General features: G+C 35.4%; 1 non-coding gene across 1 annotated transcript; it reads right to left on the bottom strand.

Moving 5' to 3' along the window:
• Nucleotides 1–6,386: 6,386 nt before the first annotated feature.
• Nucleotides 6,387–6,580, bottom strand: LOC128862630 (U2 spliceosomal RNA). Its single transcript, XR_008454518.1, has one exon. It is a non-coding gene; the product is annotated as a U2 spliceosomal RNA (small nuclear RNA).
• Nucleotides 6,581–25,195: the final 18,615 nt, after the last annotated feature.

Raw genomic sequence — 25,195 nt, 5'->3', positions numbered from 1 at the left:
TTTTACCACACTTGAAAATGTCGAATTTCGTGCCAAATAATGTGTTTTTGCGGGGAATTCTTCTTCATTATTTTAATATGAAGAAAAAAGCAGCCTAAAGTCATCGTATCTTGGTGGAAGTTTATGGTGAGCATGCTCTATCTGAGCGAACGTGCCAGAAGTGGTTTGCACGCTTTAAAAGTGGTGATTTTGGCTTGGAAGACGAAGAACGCGAGGGTGCGCCGCCAAAGTTCATGGATACCGAATTGGAGGAATTGCTCGATCAAGATCCGGCTCAAACGCAAGAAGAGGTTGCAAAAACTTTGGGAGTTGATCAATCAACCATTTCCAAACGTTTAAAAGCCATGGGAATGATCCGAAAGGTAGGCCATTGGGTGCCGTATGAATTGAAGCCAAGAGACGTTGAACGCCGTTTTATGGCATGCGAACAACTGCTTCAACGGCACAAAAGAAAGGGTTTTTTGCATCGAATTGTGACTGGCGATGAAAAGTGGGTCCATTACGACAATCCAAAACGTCGGGCAACGTATGGATACCCTGGCCATGCTTCAACATCGACGTCGGCGCAGAATATTCATGGCCTGAAGGTTATGCTGTGTATCTGGTGGGACCAGCTGGGTGTTGTGTATTATGAGCTACTGAAACCGAATGAAACGATTACGGGGGATGTCTACCGACGACAATTGATGCGTTTGAGCCGAGCACTGCGAGAAAAACGGCCGCAATACGCCGATAGACACGACAAAGTTATTTTGCAACATGACAATGCTCGGCCACATGTTGCACAAGTGGTCAAAACATACTTAGAAACGCTCAAATGGGATGTCCTACCCCACCCGCCGTATAGTCCAGACCTTGCGCCATCCGATTACTATCTCTTCCGATCGATGCAACATGGCCTGGCTGACCAGCACTTCCGTAATTACGATGAAGTCAAAAAATGGATCGATTCGTGGATTGCGGCAAAACCGACCGAATTTTTCACAAAGGGAATCCGTGAATTGCCAGAAAGATGGGAAAAAGTAGTAGTAAGCGATGGACAATATTTTGAATATTAAATTTGTAACCATTTTACGTCAATAAAGTTTCAAATTTCGAAAAAAACCGCACGAACTTATTCATAGTCCTATTATTTCGTATAGTTTTTTTTATTAAAAAACTGAAAAAACCCAATTTTTAGAGTATGAAATTTAAAACCGCGCCGTTTCGTGAAATTTTTGTTTATTTGTTTTTTTTTTTGTTTTTATTCTAAATAGTAGCGGGGCATAGCTGCAGTCCTACTGATTAATAATTTTTTTGGTTTTTGTGCTTCAGATAAATAAAAGAGCCAAAATAGACAACACCGTCCAGGTCCAATTTCGTGGGAGTGTTAATTTCAGCGCCATTTTTTTAATTATTAATATTAAAAAAAATTTATTTTTTTTTATTTTTGTTTGTAAAAGAAATTAAATAAAAGGCCAAACAAATTTTTATTATTTTGCATTTTTTTTTAAATATCGTTTTTCATTTTTTTTTTTTTTAATTCCTGAAAATACCCTAAATTTTTGAGCTCTGTACCATCGGGCCCCTTAATTACTAACTTCCGAGCTTTTTATTTTGCGTAATTGGCTTTTCGCTCAAAAAGAAAAATTTAATAAGCAACTAAAAAGTATCATTCAAGCCGAATTCAAAAAAGGGCCAGTAAAGGATTTAATGAACACGTGAAATTTAATTTCTTCTTTTTCACGAAAATGCTGGTAACCGTCTGCCTCAGCTAAAAAACTATAAAACTATAGCCTTAAAACTAAAAAATTAGTCAGAAAATTTAGATGCCTTTTGTTTTTTGATATTAGTAAAATTATGCATTGATTTTATGGAACTTATTGATCTACCCTCGTATGAACACTTATGTATGTAAATATTCATTCACGAGCGGTGTGTTCGATCATTTGTTGACTTTGTGCGTCGAACATCAAAATGAACATGACTTTTATTGGACGGTTTGTGACTCAGTTAGTAGCTAAACGTATTTTGGTAGTAACAAACCGATTGCACGCAACTTAAAGACACCTTCCATTGTATGAGTTCAAAATTGTTGTATACGCGGAAACTACGGTGAATTATTATAAACGACAATAGTCTTCTAGTGCTAGCTATAATTGCATAAGCAAAGTGAATTGTACATGAGTACAAAAGCGGTTTGAAAGTGAAAAAAATAAAAGAGAAAAAAATGCAAATGAATTGTTGTTCTTGGCAAAATTTTGTCGATTAAAAAGTAAATGTTCTTAAAGTCATGTGAGAGGTGATGACGACAATTTAAGTGAGATCAGTGTGAATATTGTATTTATATAATATATATTTCTACATTATATACATCCATATAATATATGTTTGATGGATGTATGAATACTGCAGCAGAAGTATTAGATGCATTTATTGCTCTCAAAAATAACAAGCAAATATAAAAAATCAACTTATCTACGTCACTGCTTCAGAATACAACACACCATCATACACTCGCACACATTTCATACAGTAATACATTTTTACATATAAAAATAAAGCAGTGTTTAAAAAAGTGAATTGCTTACTTTAGAACTACGGAATTTCGCAAACTAAGCACTGATAAGATAAGCAGAGAAGGAATAGGCCAGCTACATATTTAAGAGCGAAAGCTGGGTGAGTAATTTTTATTAAACAACAACAATATAATTTCTTAGATATTGGTATGCAAATTAACTGTATCGATTCAGTAAAATATACTGTTGCGCTCTTGAAAGTACTCTGCCGCATTAACTTATGTTACACCTGTTTGCCTTCAAGAAGGCAAAGACGCAGTTAGCCAAGCATAGAAAGCATTTACATACATACATCTGCCTGTATTGCATACAATAAACTATACGATGTACAAGTACATGTCTTTGAATACTAATTTGAAACAATTGAAATCCCACAAGTCGCATTATATCCAACAGCTGATGCCACTGATATTGACAACAAATTGTCTTTGACACTTGCCATGCTCATACAAGTACTTATAGTGCTAGAGATGTGTATGGCATTTCGGGACTCTTCATGTGGCATGTGTGTGGTACGGGACAATTGACCATTACTCGAGCCTTCGAAATATAAACGCATGATGGGATAAACAATTTAATTTTTCAGTCTTGGCCTAAAATCGAAAAAGTTTCTCAAATCTACCGCTGAATGCCATTTGCTTGACTATGTAATTTTGAAACTGAAAAACTGCACATTTTATATGGTAAACACTGTTAACAGGTAAAATATCCGTCAAGTTATTTCCTTTAAATACCGCCTACAAAACTATTTTCAGAGCTGGAGACTGTTGAACACTTTTTCTGTAAATGTCCGTGTTTGGCAGTCAGACGAGACAGTGCGCCAACCTAAATTCTATCAATATTCTCCATTACATCAACAGCTCTGGCTAGTTGTAGATATCTGGCTATTGGAGATCTCATAATGAGTGCTACTTGGGGAGTGCCAGAGTGGTACTTCAACCATTTAACCTGCCTACTAAAACTTAAATAAGTACAAATGATTTTGCACGACCATTTAAATCTACTTCGGAGTGGAATAAAGGTTTCGATTACTGCTTCTTCGAATGGAAAGGTGCATAGGCCTTCATAACGAATACATTGGAATCCAATGAAGTGTTTGTTTTGTGAAAGAAGTTTTTTTTTTCAGAAACTTGAATGAAAAAGCATTTTCAGCATTTTCTGCTAGATGTTCATAGAGTCTTTAATCCGCGGAATTTACACATAGATCGCACAATGCGTGGAGTCATGATATACAACGAAGTTATGCCAGAAAAAATGTTCTTTGATAGTTTAATATTTAGTGAGGTCAGTTGCGTATTACAACGTTCTAAAATGGAGGTCAAAAGAAAATTTGGTACATTCTTGAATACTATCAATGTCAAGAAGTCGAAGCAATTGGCCATTTACCAGAAATTTATGCCATTTACGAACTTAATATCGAATCGAATGCACTAGCAAATTGCTGGATTCAGCTCCGACGATTCTGTTCTAATAATATGGACGTCGAAGATAAGTCATTGTACGCCAATCGTCGCAAATATTAATAAAATTGTACGAATTATCGAGTTGGACCGGCATGTTAATTTGATAGGTTTATGAAAGCACTCTGTAGTGCGACCGCTAGAGAAACTTGTTCCACGGCAACCCAGTGATAGTCACGCACAATCCTATACATCTATGGCGGCAACTTCAGAACCGTCGATACAAATTCGTAAAAGTAAAAACTAGCAATTTTGTGCTCTCAAATAACTAAATCAGTATAAGCGGCATCGGGATCGAGTGCTTAGCGTCACGCTCATCTCTAAATTAAACTCACACATCCATGTGTGTATTTTTATTGGAGTTGTGTATGTTTGCCTTTAACCATCTTACCAATGTTAAGACAACAGATATGCGTCTGACGATATCAAATTTAAGTGCTTACCCCTTTATGCTCTACTTTGCAATGGAATTGTATGGTTTTCAAATGCACCACGCTTAAGAGTTATGATTGGTCTGACACACTTAGGAAAAATATGTATCCAAATAATTTTACGAGCGTAAGCACTATTCATTTTAATTTTTTTAATTTTTTTCTATTGTTAACAAGTATTAAATAACAAATGCACCTGAAGCGCTGCAGAAGTTGGAAATGTCATTGGATTTGAAAAGTTTACTAGCTTACATACAAGTATATATATCATACCATTTGCACTTTCAAATGCATACAAATTTATAATATAACTGGTGTGCGAGAGAACCGTGCTGTGTTCGTTTTTCCTATATCATTTACCAAGCAGGCGTCTATAATTCTAGAAAAAGCTTTTCAAATATTTTATATGCATGTTTTTGTAAGCGGGTTTTATAAACCGATACCAAAGGGATTTTATAAACCGATAAATTTTGCAAAGTTTTTCGTATTCTGATCGACAATTCCCATTAGACTGATTAAACAAATATTATACCTTATGTATGACTAAAAAATTGTATACGGGCTCAATCTTTTGTACACATTCAGCATTTAAGATTGTCTTTCGGAATATATTTAAAGTCCTAAACTAGGATCGACTATTACTGAGTGCTGAAATAATATTCGATTCACGCTGGTTCGTACCGGCTATCTTGCTATCGGCGGAACCTTCTTGATCATGTAAGCTTAAGCTGTATGATAATCGCGCCAAGTGACTATTGACTGGCAACTACGAAATGGGCTCCCACATAAAGTAAAATACACCTCTGTAAGTACATATATGGAAATTCTCTAGCCCAATTTCTAAACTCACCATATTGACAAAGAAATTAAAAGTGTCGAAAAATTATCTCGAGTGCTGCAATTCTTTGGAGACTGCAATAAGGCCATCTTTTGGATGTTACTTCTTTTGTTATCTAGCTAGGTCTTAGCGAAAATTTGTTATTTTAGGAGAATGGAAAGGTACTGCACGAACTCCAGCAGAAATGTCATGATGTGTCCATTGACTGCTTCCAGATCAAGAATGATGGAAATCGTTAGAGTTCAAACAATACCACCGTTCATTCACTGCAAAGATTGAAGGGAACCTTACACAAGGTAGCGCGAAATTAATCATACTGGTAGAACATTTTTAATTTTTGTAGATGGCGTCGCACGTGGATCATATGTGACACTCGTAAATTGGACTGCTGCACTACACAAACTAGTAAGCAATGGGGTACTTAAAGGTCAAAATAAAGACTCACATTACTCCAAATTATATATTTTTAATTAGTAAAAATTATAGACAAAAAAATTGGATTAGTAAGTTTGCGCCCACTTATATATAACGGGTGGCGCTAAATTAATCGGGTGGCGCAAAATTAACCATTCAACTTTTTACTAAAAAAAAAAAAAAAAATACCAGTCTAACGGTTAGACGGGATAGAAGTGAAACCTTCCGTAAGACAAACTGAGGGAGAATAAGACGAAAGCAGCATTAGGAGCGGGATAATTATAGGTTCATTATAATATTGCTCTAAAGTTCATATTTTATTTTCTTCATTTTATTTTATTCATCCTCAATGTTTTCAATTTCAACAAATGATACGAGTGGCTTATGATAGATAAAATATGATACAAATGCTTTGGTTTCGATGTTGTCAAAAAAAATACCCAAACGGACCGAAGAAACAGACTTACAAATTTCTTCCATTTTCGTCTACTTGTATTCATATAAAAATTTATGTCTCTTCCCACCAAAGCTAAATGTATTAGTATATTTCTTCTTGTATTTATTCAATAATTTGGGCCGAAATCCCGGCCGTACTGCAATCCCGGCCGTACTGCAATCCCGGCCGTACTGCAATCCCGGCCGTACTGCAATCCCGGCCGTACTGCAATCCCGGCCGTACTGCAATCCCGGCCGTACTGCAATCCCGGCCGTACTGCAATACCGGGCCAACCCGTAGCAGAGGTGGAGCAAGCCCCTAAAACACTCCGCCCATTTCCAAAAATCAGTTTAACATTTGTTGTCCTCCGATGGAGGATCTATCAGATGTTAAGATGATAAGAACAGATACCACACTACCTAGTCAATAGATTTTCTAATAAACCTTTTGAGAATTACACGCTCACAAAAATTATTTATATCAACATATAATATAACGCTTCGTAACTAAATAACTTTTAGGCCAGCGACGACAGCATGGCGCGGTAGCCGAGCGACTAGCAATGTGAGCTTCCGATCCAAAATCCTTGGTTCGAATCACAAGAAAATATAAAAGTTATTTTTATTTAGTTCGTCGCTACGTTTATATCAACATATAATATAACGCTTCGTAGCCAAGAGAGTCGCTTTTTCGTTTCACTTTTCCTCAAATCACTCCCAACGATTCTAAAGAAGTTTTCACTTCAAAAATTATTTTGAATGACGGAAATCTTTATTTTGACCCTTACGTGCTCCATTGCTTGTCTGTTTGTATGTTGCAGCTGTCTAGCTCACAAGTGTCAAATATGATTGCCGTAGGACGATATTTGCAAATATTATAAATCTTTCCATAATTGATTAATTTTGCGCCACCTGTTATATATATATACATATATACTTAGCCTAATCACTATTAATTCATACAACAACAAAACCCATATAACGAAAAATTTCAAACTGTATACAAAATTTATTTTTTCAATTCCATCAAAACTTTCAACTGTTAAACCAGTACTTTCAGATTTTTTTTATGTATGCAGTTTTATAGGTCATTAAATTTCAATATAACAAAAATCAACGGTCCCCCCTCGGCAGCCACTGGCAAGCCTCCGATTGTATTTCTCCTCATAAAAAATATCTGTCGTTCGGAGTCGTCCTAAAGCTTTAGGTCCCTCTATTTGAAGAACAACACAAGACGCACGCCATAAATATAAGCTCGGCCGAACACCTAGCAGAAGTTTACGCGCTATTTATTTATTTTTATTTTTTATATTGTATATTATTTTTATACATACGTACATTCTTTGTTGAGTAATGTGTTTGGTCTTACATTCTCGTCATATATTTAGCCCATACTCTCACCCATTTGATATGGATCGCCTTGATTTTCACCAAAGTCGATTTTAAGTTCGTCGCATAATATGAGACCATTCAAACTCTAAAGTCTTTCTAAAAATTAAATTAAAGAGAAAATGAAAATATGCCGTATTACAATAAAAAAATCTATAGCTTCACGTGCATATGCAATTCTTCCTAGAAAACTTTTACAGCCACACGGTGTTATTAAAAAATAATAATTATTTGAAAATTCATCATGAATCTGAAAGATATTTTGAGCATTAAACTCGACTCTTTTATCAGTATATGATTTTTTCCTTCACTGGTTTTAATAGTTAAACTGGTCATAAGCTACAGAATGAGTTCTACAATTCCGGCTCTCATCGTTGCATAAAAAACAGTACCTACGATAAATTCTTAATTGAAGTATGTTTTCCTGAGTTTTCAAAATTTTGTATATTGAACAGGATATTCACTTCACGACACTGAAATTAACACTTAAATTTCTTTGATAGAAAACTTCCATTTGTGGAACAATATCAAGACGCACACCACAAATAGGAGGAGGAGCTCGGCCAAACACCCAAAAAGGGTGTACACGCCAATTATATATATATATATAAAGCCTGACAATGCATATCGACTCCAAGAATGATAGAATACAGCCTCGACAATCTAAAAATAAAAGTAGTTCCCCTTTACTTGTTTGGGAAGAGGAAGAGTAGGTGAAAGAAATAGAAACTACCACATGTAATAGATAATACATACACACACACACTTTCTTGCCACGTCGTCATTCGCATAAAAACGCCAAAAAACAGCATTTGGAGGCTTTATATTAATTTGTGCTTTCACAATTTAACACGCGGAACTTCGTTTTTTTCCAAACTTGCAATTTCTCCGCATTTTGTTTTCTTTTGTTCGTGTGTTTTGTATTATTAAGGTGACAGACATCAGACTTATCAAAATCACTAAAAATCAAGTAAGTCTTTTCGCCTTGAAAATCTCGAAATCCTTTTCGAATTATTTTCGTTTAGATTCGATAATCAGATGGTTTCAGTCAAGGGGAATCTAGGTATTAAAGGTGGTGTTGGTAAATCAGCTGATTTTTTTTTTTTTTTTCTTTCGCCGTGTCCGTGTGACCGTCAGCTCAGAACGAAACAAGGCGAATTCATTATTTGTTATCTAGTTTCCCAATACTTTGCCTTGACAATAAAACGTAAAGAACTTTGTTGCTGGTCTAGTGCCACCACCTTTAATGATTGCGCCTTGATTTCAGTAATTGCAGTTTTGCAAATATCTCTGAAAGTTAAAACTTAAAGAAAACTTAGAATAAAAGTTATGAACCTAAAATTATAGGCATGTTCGCACTTGCGGACTTTATTTCAACCATTTGAGCTTTGCTTATTGGGACGTATTCAACTAAATAAAAACAAATTAGACCAGTATTTATTCCCTAAAATATCTTCTTAACATTATAAAGGTCGAAGCAGAATGTGGCGGGAGCAAAGTTCTTATGTCGCGCCGAACGAGCACATATGAGACTATTCGATATTGATCATAAAACGAGGAAAGTGATACAAAACACTGGGGAGCTTTGAATGACTGAGATTTTTTTAATCTAGGGTTTAATCTAAGTTTAATTAATACTTCACGTAGAATTTATTTATGGCACAGAAAGCTTATGAGGTTTTATTCAAAAACTAACAACTTATGATAAATTGAGCCGCCCTTTTAAATGTATTAATAAACACCTATAAGTATCCCGTAATGAAGAGGACAACAAATTGCCTACTACTTGAATGTACATACATACATACATACATATATTTGTATCTCTTCAAGTGGAGGATATATTCATAGGCTTTTATTGTTTATCTAAATATTGTTGGCATTCTATCGTTTAACGGAAGTTGAATGCCAATAGATATGTTAAGCAGTGTTGTTTCTGACAGAAATAGTAGAAACGGAATGATAGCTGAGTTATGTAGTTTTAACACAAGTTACTGCACCAATGCTTTCAGAACTTTATGATTCCTTCATTCATCGTTCCGAGAGATAGATGGTGTTGGAAATGTGTTTTTGTACTTATAATAAGTAAAACAAACATGGGACTGGTAAATGGCTAGTTATTGTTAATGGCATAAGTCACTTAGGAAGAGCTTATTTGAATGTGCATATGTGATTGGTTTACTAAATATAAACTTAGCTTTTCCCAGCCAATATATTTGCTGTCAATCAGTGTCATATTTCCGTCATATAAAATAAGTTACAACTGCTGCATCTAGACACCGAGAAATCGAAAATGTTGTTGGAAATGCCATATCGTTTGCGAAAGCCTCGAAAATTTTGTTGGTAACATTTTTGCAGTTTAAGATATAAAAATTTAAGACATGAACTTAAACGATTGTGGTTTCAGCAGGATGATGCAAAGCTCATCAAATAATCGATATTTTGCGTACTAAACTCGATAATCACATTATCAGTCGCCTTGGGAACAGAAATTTCAGACCGTTAATCTGCTTTTGTGGTTAGAGATGTTTTGAGTTTTTTCTTACGGAGGGTTTAAAATTTTGAGCCAAAACATGAATGGTTTAGGTATAGTAGACATTATATATAAACAACCCCAAATATAATTTCTGCCCTCAGATTTTTATAATAGAATTTAGCGAGAATCTTTTTTGTACATTTCAACCACTTATCCTATTTAGATGGACTAATTAAAGACACTCAACATACCTTCGGGCGCACTAACGATAGCTAAAACGTGTTTTACATGGGGAAAGAAAATCGAGTATAAGAAAGTAGGTGGAGAGCGAATAACAATATGTCAGGTCAATATACTAGACATTTGTTATAATTTATGCTAAAAGTGTTCTTACTCTGTCCGGTGCTGATCCACTGAATTGTTAATACTTTCAGCCTATAATGCTATCTGTATAATGCTATGCAGAGATTCCAGCCGCTTTAGATCAATTGTAACATCTCTTCCACTACGGCTTACTCGTTCCTCGACCCCTGCTTTCAATAAACGGGTACCAACTAAATTTTTCATTACAGTGAACCTTGCCATCCGGTTAGCTATCTAGAAAGTTAATCATCCTTTTTCTAAACTTATTTTGAGCGCTTGTCCTTACAGACTTACACTTGAGCCACTAAATATATGCTCCAAACCTAGCATGGTGACTAATGGACACGTTTTTATAATTTATGTATTTCATATTTAATTTTAATAATTTTTGTGAAAAAAAACAGTCCAATTTCCTGTTTCCAATCCATCCTCCATTTCCTTTCTGCATATTGAAAAAAACTATAAATTGTCATTCAAATTTCAATTTTTTTATAAAAATTATTGAATGTTGGTATAGTAAATTTAAACTTCGAAGTGGCTTAAAAATCGCGTTGATTTTTGACAAATTTTTTTTTCTGGAGGTCGAAACATGTATTATCTTCCTCGCCCAGAATAAGTTTATATAAATACGAAATACCACAGAAATTCTAGCAGAGCATTGCAGATTGAATTGTGATCTTAATAACCTTAGAATATACTCCAATGGAACTCGCAGGTTCTGTGGGGAGGAAAATAAAACCATGTGCTAGAAAGTCAATAAAATAGGACAAATACTAAAATTTATTGAGAAAGTTGGGCTCAGAGAAATACTCTAAAACCATGAAGAGGACGCAATAGATATTTCAGGTCGCAGTGCTACATCATCACATAATAATCGAGAACGAATCGTAATGAATAAAAAGTGTAAATTGTTGAGATATTTTATTTTAATCAGGTATTTAAAAAAAAAATTGCATTTTAAGAAATTTTACTCTTCATTATTTGAATACGAAACTGCATATTACACCTTCTTGAGGAGTTGAGAAGACAAATTAGTTTTTAAAATAACAAAAATCATAAATTCTGAAATGTTTTAAGCAGCCATTTTCTACTGTTCGGGCTTGGTCCAAGTTTATTGATGACTTTTATTAATTGATCTATAACTAAAATAGAAAAATAAAAAACGAAACTAAACTAAGGGGAAAACATATTTTTAAATAATTTCAAAATGAAATATCTCGAAAACGGTTCAGTTTTTAACATCAATCGAGCCTAAAATATCATGCCCAAATACTAATGTGCTTAAGTACAGAGTGCGTCGGTATGAAAACATTGAATAACTTTGAAAAAAAAAAAAAAATGACTGAATTGTATAAGTGAGTTATTTTTATTGGGTTTGGTTATTTACAATCTATTAAAACTATTTTTTGAATACAATATCAATCAAGTGGCCACCTTTATTAGCAATCACAAACTGCGATCTTTCTTGCTAAGTTTGCCATCACCTTGTCAAGCATTTCGGGTTTTATAACATCGATTTCGCGTTGTTTCGGGGTAAAGCGATCCGTGGTTGAAATTGTACCTTATTGACGTATCGAAAACATGAATGTTGAAGTCGATCGGTTGGTAAATGTCAAAGTTATTCAGTGCTTACATACAGACATAAAAGATAGGGCACCTTGTATATAGGACGACTTTTCCAGTAAACTGGTTCTTCAAAATTTTTTCATAATCATAGAAAGCTCCGAAGTTTTCACTACAACTGTAATAATAAATAAATAAAATAGTCTGGAAAGAGTTTCATGGACGACAAAATCAATGCTTTTTTGGTGGTTCATGAAAGTAAAAAGAATTAAGGTTTGGAATACCAAATATTCTACTAGGAAAGTACAAAATACTAACCCAGATACGCGAGAACGATATTAACCTTGCGAAGGATATTTTCTTAAAGTGTTGAGATGGTTACTGTGCTTGTTTCATAGACTTGAGACAAAAATTTTAAACGTTTTTGCCTTTTAAACGAGTCCTGAACCCAATCGTTAACAAATTCACACGTGTATGGCGAAATGAGTCTCAAGAGATTGTTTCGATTTGTATCGCGTCCGCGCCATGCTTTATTAATGTGTTACATTTGTTCGCTTTATTTACATTTATTTTTCTAATTTTATTATTCTTATTCTTCTTCGAGGAAACAAATTTCTCCCTCGCAACTGCGGTGTTGCCTTGTTTTGGATATAAAAAGCACTAAAATACTTATTTGAAGAAGAGGAAATACCAAACTTTTATTGAACTGCTTAAAGAACTTTGTACCCTATTATCAGAAAGTACCGGGGCTGTTTAAATAAAACAAAACAGAGTTAAATTTCACGTAAATTTATTTTATCTCCTTCAAAATATGACCCATCTGAAGCAACACATATGTGCCAACGTTTAACCCAGTCCTCCATGCACCCCTGGTAGGGCTTCAGCTCCTTCGTTGCATTCTCTTCGATTTTCTCTATCGAGTGAAATCTCCTTCCACGAAGTGGTAACTTCAACTTGGGAAACAAAGAGAAGTCGCACGGGGCCATATCAGGTGAATACGGTGCTTGCACGATGGTATTTACTTGGTGTTTGGTTAAATAATCCAGCACAATTTGGGTTCGGTGCGATGGCGCGTTGTCATCAAGCAAAATCCAAGAATTGTTTGCCCACATTTCCGGCCGTTTGCGACGTACAGTATCTCTCAAACGCTTCGAAACGGATGAACAACATCCTTTATTGACTGTCTGGGCCGATGGAAGATACTCTTGGTGCACTATGCCTTGGCAAACGAAAAAAATAGTCAACATCACCTTCCCAGTACATACTATGTCTGCCTGACATATTTTCTTTACTGTGTATATATTTTAAAATAAATTTCCTACGGTTATGTACAATAGACTTTATTGAAAAACAAAACAGAGTTTTAAAAATCAATCCTTCTATTTAAAACTTATGTTAAGAGAATCTCTTTAAAAGAAGGCCGAAAAACATTTTTTGGCAGTATTTGAGGTCATGTAACAAGATAAGGTACTCCTTTTTCAAACAGGTAGTTATGGTTTCTAAAGTATTGTATTATCTCCTATTTTTGTGTTTATTTTTACTATGAATATATCTATATGTCCTTAATTCACATTCTGTAAATTTAAAAGCTTTATGAAACTATTTTTTATAATTTAAATTTATTAAAAGGTTTTAGATGCAAAGAAGAGTTGAAAGAAGAAGACCCAATATTCTTGCGTTACCTCAAAAGGAGCAAAAAAGTATATTTACACTTTCAAAACCTCAAAAAAAAATCAACAAATTTTCAATAGCACTAAAATCTTCTCAGAGTGATTTTTTTAATCTGCTTTTAATTATAAAATGTTGTTTTTAATTTACAATTTTGGGAGCCCCAAACTAAAAAAGAAAAACACCAAACTGACAACTTTTCGCATTTTGGGTATAAAAAAGCCAAAAATTATTGCCAAGAGCAAAGAGTTGGCCACACTGCACAAGTAGGTTCGGGTGACGTCACGCTCTATTTACTGTATCTTACTTATGTTATGTACTTTTAGCTCTTTGCCTACTACCCATATTTTCTCAACAGTAGATCTCATTGAATTCGTTGTGTTTGCTGGGTATTCACATTAAAAAGTACCACGCTATTAAAATCCCTCTTTTGCTATTCGAATATTCTTTTTCTCCGCTATTGTTATCTGTTTAGATAATTGTTTCTTACATCTATTAATCTACAAATGCCAATATTTTCAAAACAAATAATTTCCCCACTTTTTTCCATGCTAGCTTCGATATTAGCTTAGTACAAAATTTCTGCGAGGGCGTTATGAATAGCCAAACATTATTTTTGCAATTATTCACATGTCATGGCAAGTTTTGCAAAGGAATTTGTCACAAAGCATTGAGTCTGCGCTTAATGACTTGATGTCTAAGATGAAGTGGAATAATGAATCAAGGCCTTACGTTGAAGTATCATTCAGTTTGATTTATTTACTTTACAAATACACACATCTACACCCATAAGCGAAGATAAGCAGACTCTTACATAAGATACTGGGAGTTTGTCAGCTGGTATCAGAAGATTTTATGGCAAGCATATGGGCACACGAGTATACGAGGTGGGGCAATAAATTTTCGGAAATTTATCAAGCAAACAAGCGCAATTTTATAATCAACCCTCACATGAACCTTTCTCCTACTCGAGAAAAAGAAAGATAACGTTAATTCTGCGTTTGGAAACAACCTTTGACGTCTTTACTTCAAGTGAGAGTCATTGAAATAAGTTCTCGAGTAATTCTCGGCGAGCTCATCCGTCAGGGAAAATGCAGAAAAAGAGTCACAGGAGGGGGGTAAATCAGCCAGCAGTTCTCGGTGAATTCGGGTCACACAGAGGCAAAGCAGAAGAAGAGTCGCAGGGCGATCATCGAAGCCAAATATCTAGCCGCTCTCAGCAAGTTCGGCCCGCACAGGGAAAATGTATGTCAGTAGCCCATACAAGAAGCGACAACAGAACCGTTCAGTCCCTGCTTGGTCTGGGGAAACATATTTAGGTTGAATGATACTCCAGATATCGAGTTGTGGACTGGACCTCTTGCACTAGCTACTCACGACCCTTGGTTTCGATGTTATCACATGCAAATAGCCAAACACTCTCAAGTGCCTTCGCCTTGCAGCTTCGACTAAATCAAAAGGAAGCACCTCTTCTCCAGTACATACACATTTTGTGAAGGACACAGTGTTTCCAGTTCTCGAGCTATAGCAAAATTACCTTAACATAATTGGCAGCACACATCTGTTCGTTTTAAGATCCCGCATAGCCCGTTGTACGTGTCGAAATCTGGACTTACATTCCCTACAAGACTAAGTACTTTCGCCAAAAATTCCAACACATTGACAAATATTTTATTAGTCTCTAATACATGCGCATTGACAAATTGAAAAATATTGTAGAATGAGCAAAAGAGGTAACTAAATGTGAAACTCGTTTTCTCGTGAAAGCGCTGTTAAAATGCTCCTTTTTTATACTATTCGTCAGTAATGCCACTACGGGAGAAATATTGATTGGGTATTTTTAAAACAAGAATTGGGAATTTACAGTTTCCTTATTTTCATTGATGTAGATACATATAAGTATAAAAAAATAAGCACACTCTGTATAAAATACATAAATAAGCAAAAAATTAAAAAACATACATATTTACATTCAAAAACCAACACTCAGTTTTAAATAGAATTACATGTATTCAAAATGTATTCAGGAAAGTGTGATTGAATTTGACAGTAGTTGAGTTTATGATGACAACAATGAGGAGTTTAGGCCATTTGTGCTGATGAGTTTGTGATGTCAACAATAAGGAGTTTAGTATGCCTTTAGAGCACGGCAGATATATTTTTCAGTTATAAGAAATTGCTATTGGTAAAAGAGAGATAGAATATCACACCGACAAGGGGAAACTATCAGAACTTTATCATGGCTAGAACAAAAATGTGTAGTTGGATGAGGATAGTGATGATGATAATATGGGTGCTTATATGTTAGTCAGCTGTCTTGTAGGATTGTATTGTGTTTGTAATTTGTTTTCAAAATTTCAGATTTTAATCTGGCAAAAATATAGCTTTAGTTCAATTAATATATTAATTCAATTACACACATTGTTGAATAGAGTGTGTAATTGTTTGATATCAATAGAGATTGCTTGCGAGGTGAGCGATACGAAATTCAGGTACTTGGGAGTGAGCCCGTTTGCTTATTTTTATTTAAACTTCATAGCTCGTGTAGTTAGTGTGCACTAGGGTCAAACTGTTTTCATATTTATTGATCCTTATGGCTTGGAGGGTCTGCAGTAGAGAAACATTAGAATAGGACAGACTTGTGAGTAAGCGTTATTAGCAACTCATTGACACAAGAAAATTTAAATTTATTCTACCTTGCGCATCGCACAAATTTTACGTTTCACGCCCACCTGCGTTCATGCCTATGTACTTATGTAAGTCTGGAAGTTATGCTTGTTTCACGGTACCTTTGTGCTATGTGTACGGCACAAAGTGATGGCATGAAGAAAACAGCCTTGCGGGGAGGAAACATATATTTGCGGCACTTACAAGGACTCACTTCCTATTCATGCACATTAGCGCTTCAATGCGAATTTTATTACAAAAATGCTTCAATTATGATACGCGCAGCAATAAAAAAAAAAAAACTTTTGATACCATTTAATTACTTCAGCCTTGTTGCAGCATAGAGGGGGTTATTTCTTACCTTGTTAACTTAAAATACTGACAATTACTAGGCAAAGACATATAAGTTTGTTAGTGGTTAACCACTCTTCTAACTCAATTCAAACACATCGAAGCGTTCACACACGCACATGCGACGCATAAAGAGAATTTTCTTATAATAGAGTTTAATGCAATTAAACCAACTAAATATTTGTGAGGTATAGTAAAATTGTATATGATTTAATATACGAACAGAAACGTATACGTTTGTACATTCCCTGTAGGGAAAAAGCTAAATTATTGTTGAGAGTTAAAGTACTGGTATTTAATAAAAAAACTCTGTCACAGGAATAATACCAGTAATAAATACCAATCGCCTTGGCAAAGATGGGGCCTTTCGTCTAGAGTTGTTCCTTGTAAAGCCTATCTACTATTGTAAAGCCTATCTCGTTATATGGAGTCATAGTCTGGTGGAACTCACTACAGAGGACGACATTGGTGAAGAAGCTGGAGCTCACTTTCGACTGCGTCCGAATTCTTTGACATAAATCTCATCTAGGTTCCTGGGCACAGCGACGTTGCAGGAAACTGTGAGGCGAATGAGCTGGCCAGACAAGGGATATGTGAGGTGATTTCCCCGCGAAGGGAGAGAATTGGGATCCGTTGGGCAAGTACACACACTTATAAAGTCGCGAAATCCTTCTGACCACGTGTGGATCGGGGGCGCTCGAGCGAGCTGCAGAGTGTGACAAAATATAAGGTCTCCAATTTCGTCGGGTTTTCTCACAGGACACTACGCGCGAGGAATGCAAGTTGTGAGACTTGGAATTCGCTCAAGTTCTTTTTGCGCTGGCTGTATGGAGGATGAGGTGGAATCATCTCAGCACCTTCTCATTAGCTGCCCTACTCTGGCGGGGTTAAGATCTAGACATCTTGGCTCTTACTTACTGCTGATATAGCAGACGTTGACTTTAAAAATCCAATGAATTTTATCAGCAGCATAAAGTGGTTGACGCAATCGCAGCACAGTCATCGTTCATAATTCACACACTCTACTTATTCCTAACAATCTCCATCATCATAGCATCGCAGTTCAGTGTGAACCATTGCTTCCGTTACAATTCGCCTCGAAGTTACTCGATGTTCAGCTTTTCTTTTGACATCAGATATGCCCATAGTTCGTGAGTATTCTTCTATGTCATTTCTCGTCAAACGTTTATTTTAGAAGCACATTGGAGTTTTTAGGAGGAAGCTAGAAGGAACTGATATATTGCTGATGCATGGACGTACAATATATGTTCCGTAGGACAACGCGGTTTTAAACAATACCTCTTGATAACATGGAGAAATGGTAGAACACATACTGGCTGTTCACTGAAAAAAGAACTGGTATTATTCTAGCTTACAACTATTCCTATTCCCTGCAGGGTACATAAAAATAAGAATGCAAGCACACAAACGATAAACCTGTGCTGAGTGGTAAAAGTGTGTTGGGGAAGGGAAGGAATTAATTAAATACATAATTATGCAATGTTTGCAAAGGGTCTCCCACCGCCAATGTCGCTTAATAAACACATAAATGCATATATTTTGGTACAGTATAACCTATATAAACCGTTCTAATCCTCCCTTATAAACGTACGGTACTGCAAGCAAAGTTTATTTCAAGTATTAGCAATCAAAAAAAATGTTCAAGCCCTGAAATCATTCCCTATGTAAATAAAACTATAAATTCGGAATATGATTTGAATTTTGTGTCATTGTACTTTGTGTTTGGGGTAGAATGCCCAACTTCTCACCTTAACAAAGCAAATCTGTCGTTTCTTTCTTGCGCTAACCGGCGCCAGTTGGACACACCTAGTGAAGCCAAGTCCTTCGCTACCTGATCTTATCAACGCAGAGGAGACCTTCCTCTTCCTCTCCTACCACCAGCTGGTGCCGCATCGAATACTTTCCGAGCCGAAGCGTTTGTTTTCATTCGGACGACATGACCGATCCAACGAAGCCGCTGGAAAACATAAGTAATTTTTTAGGAAAGTGTCCAATTTTGATACGAATCCGATACGTATATTTGAGAAAACTTTATTTAAGTAATAAAGAAATAATTAATACTTTAAATGGAATTGCTGTATTTGAATTGGACTGTCTCGTTTGGCATATGCTTTGAAATATATGGTAGAAGTTTAATTGTAAACGAATACTCTTACAGTTAAAAACAACAATTTTCTATGTATTTGTGTATACTTCAATTTCTCCACAGAACCATTGTTCTAAACTCGGTATTATCAATATTTTATTATAATCATTATTAGTGCCAAATCAAAGGAAAATAAAGAGTCTTCTATTCATCTCTCTCTATTCGATTTCGATCTCTAATTTTTATTAGAAGCAGGGCGAACTTTATTTAATTTATTTCGCTGATTAATTAAATTAAAGCTTTTAAGACTTTAAAACTTCTTTATACGTGTGTGCGTTTAATTTTTAATTTTACTTTTTAAATAAATACGTTCTGCTCAAATATGAACGAGACTTTATAAATAAAACGGTCCGCGGATGACATGTGGCAAAAATAAATTTTTTGTTTTTTGGTAAGACTGTTATAAGCTTACATGGCAAATTTCAGCGTGATATGTCACATAGTTTGTTTTCTGTGCTACTGTAAACAAGTCAAGCTCGAGTGTGTTCTTCGAATTTAACGATGGAAATTCAAGTTGAACAAAGAATTTGTTTGAAATTTTGTTATTCCAACAAAATTTCTTCAGACGCCTTAAAAATGTTGCAGACAACCTGTGGGGACTCTGCTCTATCGCGTGCACGTGCTTTCCAGTGGTACAAATCGTTCAAAGAAAACTTGCCTCATGAACGTCGTCCAGTAACATCAGTAAACGACGAAAACATCGGAAAAGTAAAGGAAATTGTGCTTGAAAATCGCACAAATCGCAAAATCGGTTAACGCTGAATATTATTTAGACGTTTTAAAGCGTTTGCGCGAGAGCATTCGTCTTAAAAGGAAGGAATTGTGGGACAACAAGTCATGGTTCTTGCATCACGATAATGCACCAGCTCACACATCACGTCTTGTTCGCGATTATTTGAACAAAAATAATGTTAATATCGTTCCGCAGGCACCGTATTCGCCTGATATGGCTCCATGTGACTTTTTCCTGTTTCCCAAGCTCAAGTTGCAGCTCCGTGGAAAACATTTTGAGACAATTGAAGTCATAAAAGAGAATTCGAAGAAGGAACTGAAATCGATACTGAAATCGGCCTTGTAGAAATGCTATGATGACTGGAAAAAACGTTGGCATATATGTATCGCCTCCAATGGTGATTACTTTGAAGGAGATAAAATAAAAATTGAACAATAATTAACCGTTTGTGTTTCAGTCTCGTTCATATTTGAGCAGAAGGTATAAGTTTTAAATAATAAGGTTTTATACCCATTTCGATAATCTCATCTAGTCAAGCATTTATTAGTTCAGCTAAAAGACGTCGTACTGTTTACGAATTTAATGAGGAGTGTCTGTGTGTGCTCTCCAGTGGCGGACCAACAGTTTCGCTGCCAATGGGGTATTAAAATTCTGTTGCGCCTACTAACCTCTGCAACTTGCTATGCTAATTAAAAACTAAACTTCTTTGACAATAAAATTGTAAATTTGTGATTTGTAAGTCATCAACCTAATTACATCGCTATTTTTCCGTAATTAATATGATTTTGAGCAAAAAGATCGTTGTACCTGCTCCTAGATTATTTTTGTTGCCCAACGATCTAGTTGATATTGCGCAAGAAACAGTTTTTGGGTATATTTCTGAGCTAATAAAAGCTTATCTCGTGCTACTGATAAGGCACGCCAAGGTATGCCTCAATACTACTTACACGGTGAAGGTACTTAAATATTTTTTATTGCGCTTTCTTACAGTTCAAGTGTCATGTATGTGTGAGTGTAAAACTGTAAATTATTAATAATGTTATGAATTATAATATATATTTAAGCAAATTAATTGAGAACATTTATTTAGAAAAATTTTATGAAAAAAAATTAATTTAAGCTACCGACTACTTTACGTGTTTTCCTATGACCAACCTCGACCGACTTCCATCGCGTAGTGTTGGCAACATGACATACCATTTACGAGTATTCAATTATCTGGTGAAACTGATGAAAAAAAATATGAGTAAGGTTATGGAAATTTTAAAATACCCTTTGCTTGATTTTCTATTAGCAAAACTATCGCCCTATGAAATTTTATGCATTAATTCAGAGTTAAGGCGTTTCTTTCTTGGATGAAGGTATCAAAACAAAGATCTCCGAAATAAAACATTTCTAAAATGTGATCGGGTATATGAAATTGTTTCCAGACTGATATTCGCACTTCTTTTGCACATTTGTTGTTTATCGTATCGAGCAAAAAAGCACAGTAAAAAAGTTATAAATTAATTAAGATGTTATTAAGATCTGCAGATTGTTTTACTTTCTGTTGTACAGGGTGGGCAATATAACGTTTGCTTTTTGAACCACCTATCTTTTTGAAAATGGTAACACAAATGACATGTCAAATGTGTTCATAATTTACTTAAAGGTTTGACTTTTACGAAATGGGACGCTATACGCTAGAACAAAATTGGGAAATATTGAAAACCTATTTCCAAAGTGGTGAGTCTTCTTCTTATTTTCTGTTTTTCACATCGGTGGCTACGTCCATAAGCAAAATTGTGGGATTTGGGGCTCAGAAAATCCACACGTTACTGTAGAGAAGCAAATGTATCCACAACGAGTCATTGTTTGGTGCGGTGTTTGGTCTGCCGGCATCATCGGGCCATTTTTTTCGAAAATGAGCGAAGAGCCGCGGTTACAGAAAATGCCGAGTGTTTCCGTGACATGCTAAACGAGTTGTTTCCAAAAATTGAAGAGGATGACATGGATGACATTTGGTTTCAACGGGACGGTGCAACTTATCACACTGCCAAAGTTACACTCGAACTTTTGGCTACCGTTTCTGAAAACCGAATAGTCAGAGGAAATTCCGATATCAATTGGCCGCCTCGGAGTTGTGATTTAAGCCCGTTGGACTATTTTTTGTGGGGAGCCGTTAAAGACAAATGCTATGCGAACCATCCAGAGACGATTGATGCTTTAAAACACGAAATCGAAGTTGCCATTCATGAAATTGGAGCCCTAACAATCGAAAATGTGCTTAAAAATTGGGTTGATCGATTGGCCTACTGTAAAGCCAGTGGTGGAAGTCATTTGAATGATATTATTTTCATTCGTAAATGACAATGTTCAATCTTCAAAATAAAAAAAAAAAGTTTGATAAAATATTGATTCGTTGTTTTTTTTAAAACCGATTCAAAAAGCAAATTTTACATGGCCCACCCTATATAATAAAAAAATTGCGGCCTCCAAATTTGTCGCCCTAGGTTCCAGCCTACTCAACCTGCTGGTAAAGCCGCCATTGGTGAATGTTCTGATTGCATTATTATATGTGTCCATATACTCGTACACTGGGTTACATAAAAATCCTTTACCATTATGTGGCGCAAGCAGCTTTAACGCTACTTGAAAGAATTTAAGTATGTTGTAAAGTTCACACTTTATTGGTTAAATACATATAAGTACGCATATATACTCATACATATACAGGTAGATACATCATTATTATGTAGCGCGCCTAAAGATAATGCACGATTACCCATCTGGTGGGTTTCGAGTTAATTTTTAACCAGTTCGCAATCCTTCACTTTTCAACTAAGTTTCTCGTATTTAATAAAAAGTGATTTTAAAGAAAAAGAGTAATCCTACTGAAATTTACTTTGCTCTCACTACTACTGTAATACTGTGCAGCAGCTATTTAGGAATCGAGATGGCTCCAAATCAGAAGAAATACATATACTATTTTTATGGTATAATACATACCTGACCTGGCGGCCGCCGTAGCCGAATGGGTTGGTGCGTGATTACCATTCGGAATTCACCGAGAGGTCGTTAGTTCGAATCTCGGTGAAGGCAAAATTAATAAAAACATTTTTCTAATAGCGGTCGCCCCTCGGCAGGCAATGGCAAACCTCCGAGTGTATTTCTGCCATGAAAAAGCTCCTCATAAAAATATCTGCCGTTCGGAGTCGGCTTGAAACTGTAGGTCCCTCCATTTGTGGAACAACATCGAGACGCACACCACAAATAGGAGGAGGAGCTCGGTCAAACACCTAACAGAAGTGTACGCGCCAATTATTTATTTTTTTTTTTTAATACATACCTGAGCGAAACACCATTCTATACATATCTGCATGTGCGAGTATAAAGTAAACTTTTCCGAAGCACATTTTAACCCAATAAATCTGTCATGAAAGAAAGGTTTCGATCATTTTTCAATTGAAATATTTTATAAAACCTGGAAAAAAGTTTTTGAACGGTCGCTAAACGAATTACAGTGGATAAGGACAGTCGCTTGAAAACCTTGATTCGATTTTTGGGGTAGGCAAAAAAATCTCAATTGTTTTTGTTTTAGTTTTATTTTCATTAATTTTTGCTCAATTTATAAATTTAATATTTCATATTTTGTTCAACTTAAGGGGGGAAATCCATGTAAAATTAAAAAAAATCGATTTTTTTTCGATATTTCGAAAATATAGTTTCTTAAGAATATGCTGTGAAATGTTCATGCGAAAAATCCCAATATTATAGATTTTACAGCCCATTAACTATGCAGAGAGCGGTCCGCGCGCTCCTGTATCTCAAACTTTAGACTCATTTACCTCGAAAGTGTATTTTTTAAAACTATTCGTGCGGCAACTTAAAAAGTTATCTACCGATTTGTTTGAAATTTGGTGAGGCCTTTCTGTACATTACTATCAGAAGGATAAACCTAAAATTTCAGATATTTCGCGTTGATAAATTACTTTTGGGGGTTATAAACGTCAATAAAATAGCCCTAAATTCTGACTTTTTTTCAAAGGCTTATTTTATAATTAATTTGACCCTGAGACGCCATTTTGGAAAACAAAATGAATTTTTTTTGTTTTTGTTAAATAAAGTTATGTTAAAGCTTCAAAATAATATAATTATTTTATCACCTTTAAAAATATGTTTAAAAAATTACCGATTTTGGGGTTTCTAAATGGATTTCCCCCCTTAAACACCACCTGTCGACACGGTTATGATGAGTGAGAGAGGCTACTTTTGGTGTGAGCCTTTTGCCTTTGTTACTAACAAACTCTGAGGACAGATACCGCTATTCGTGAGATGACTGGCGAAATGAGTTACAATTGGCGAAATCGTACTAGTTCTGAACCAGGTATTTAATTTGTTACTTCTCCTTATCCTCTCTGCATAACCTGGTGCAACATCTTGACGTGCGTTAGGTTCAGCAGCTGGTATTACATATAATCTTTTTTCACTTTTCTTATTAACTTATACGCTCAGTTTGTTGCTTAAGCATTGCTAGTAGCGGCAACATCACTTTAATAAGCGTAAATATACACACGGCGCTGTCAGCATAAGTTGTTTTCTTGTTTTATACTCGTATTTGTTGTTATTGTTACTGCAGTTGTTACAACTGACTAGCAATAATTGCTGCCAAAGCTGCTACATTCCCCTTGGTTGCACTCTCAGTAGCGCGTATTGTAGGCTTGTACAATAATTAATATCTCTTTTACAGCAAATGTATTTACATATACATATGGACTGGCATATGCCCATTAGGGTGGAGTTATTATTATTTTTTATTATTTAATCACTATTAGTTGACTTGCTTTAGCAGTATCTAAGCTTTCTATCGCAGAAATAAGGGTGCAAAATATTATTTACTTCATTTTATGTGAAGAGGTGATTCCCGACGAAAAAAAAAAAACGATATATCCAAGCTCTTCATTTGCACTTCGCTAAATATGTACGTGTATTTGTGCATACATTTATACTCGTATATATATTTGCTATCACCTTTGATAGTTGTTAATATTTAAATCGAGTTCATAGCATTTTAATGAAGTCTAAGGTAAATTATAATACTATTAAGTGTTATTGATGTATTTTAATGTAATTTATTATTATTATTAAAAGTATTATTATTTTTCTTTAGACTGTAGAATAAAGCAAAGTACAAACGTGAAACTTATAATCTTGGATATATGCTATGAAATACTAGACACGACCGATTTTTGTGCTTGAAAGAACAGAGAGACATATTGCGAGATAGAGGCATATTTGGGCATTAATGGGACAAGCATACATTCAATATTGCATGAACATTTGGTCGTCAAAAAGATTTATTCTCATTGAATAATTGCATAATTTGAAAATTGCCCAAAAAAGGACTTTGTTGTTGTAGCAGCAATAATAAACCCTGTCATCTAACGGTAAGCCCAGAGTATTTGCTGTTTCGACAGGTTGGGTCCAGAGGGAGAGGGGTGTTAGGTGAGTTGGTTTGATGGAGCATGTGAAAAGGTGGTGAGTGTCGTGCGGGGTGCCTTCACATGCTGGACATATGTTTGGTATATCGGGGTCAATTCTGAATTCTGCTGCAATATCAACAACGTAGGATCTCTCGGGGTAGCTGGAGCTCTTCATCTGTTGTGGGTCGTAGTTGGACTTCGATTACGGCATTCAGGTGAC

Source organism: Anastrepha ludens, chromosome 4 (genome assembly GCF_028408465.1).
Source record: "Anastrepha ludens isolate Willacy chromosome 4, idAnaLude1.1, whole genome shotgun sequence".
NCBI classification, from domain to species: Eukaryota; Metazoa; Arthropoda; class Insecta; order Diptera; family Tephritidae; genus Anastrepha; species Anastrepha ludens.
The sequence above is the reverse complement of the archived record's forward strand: the minus strand, read 5'-3'. Positions and strand labels throughout refer to the sequence as shown.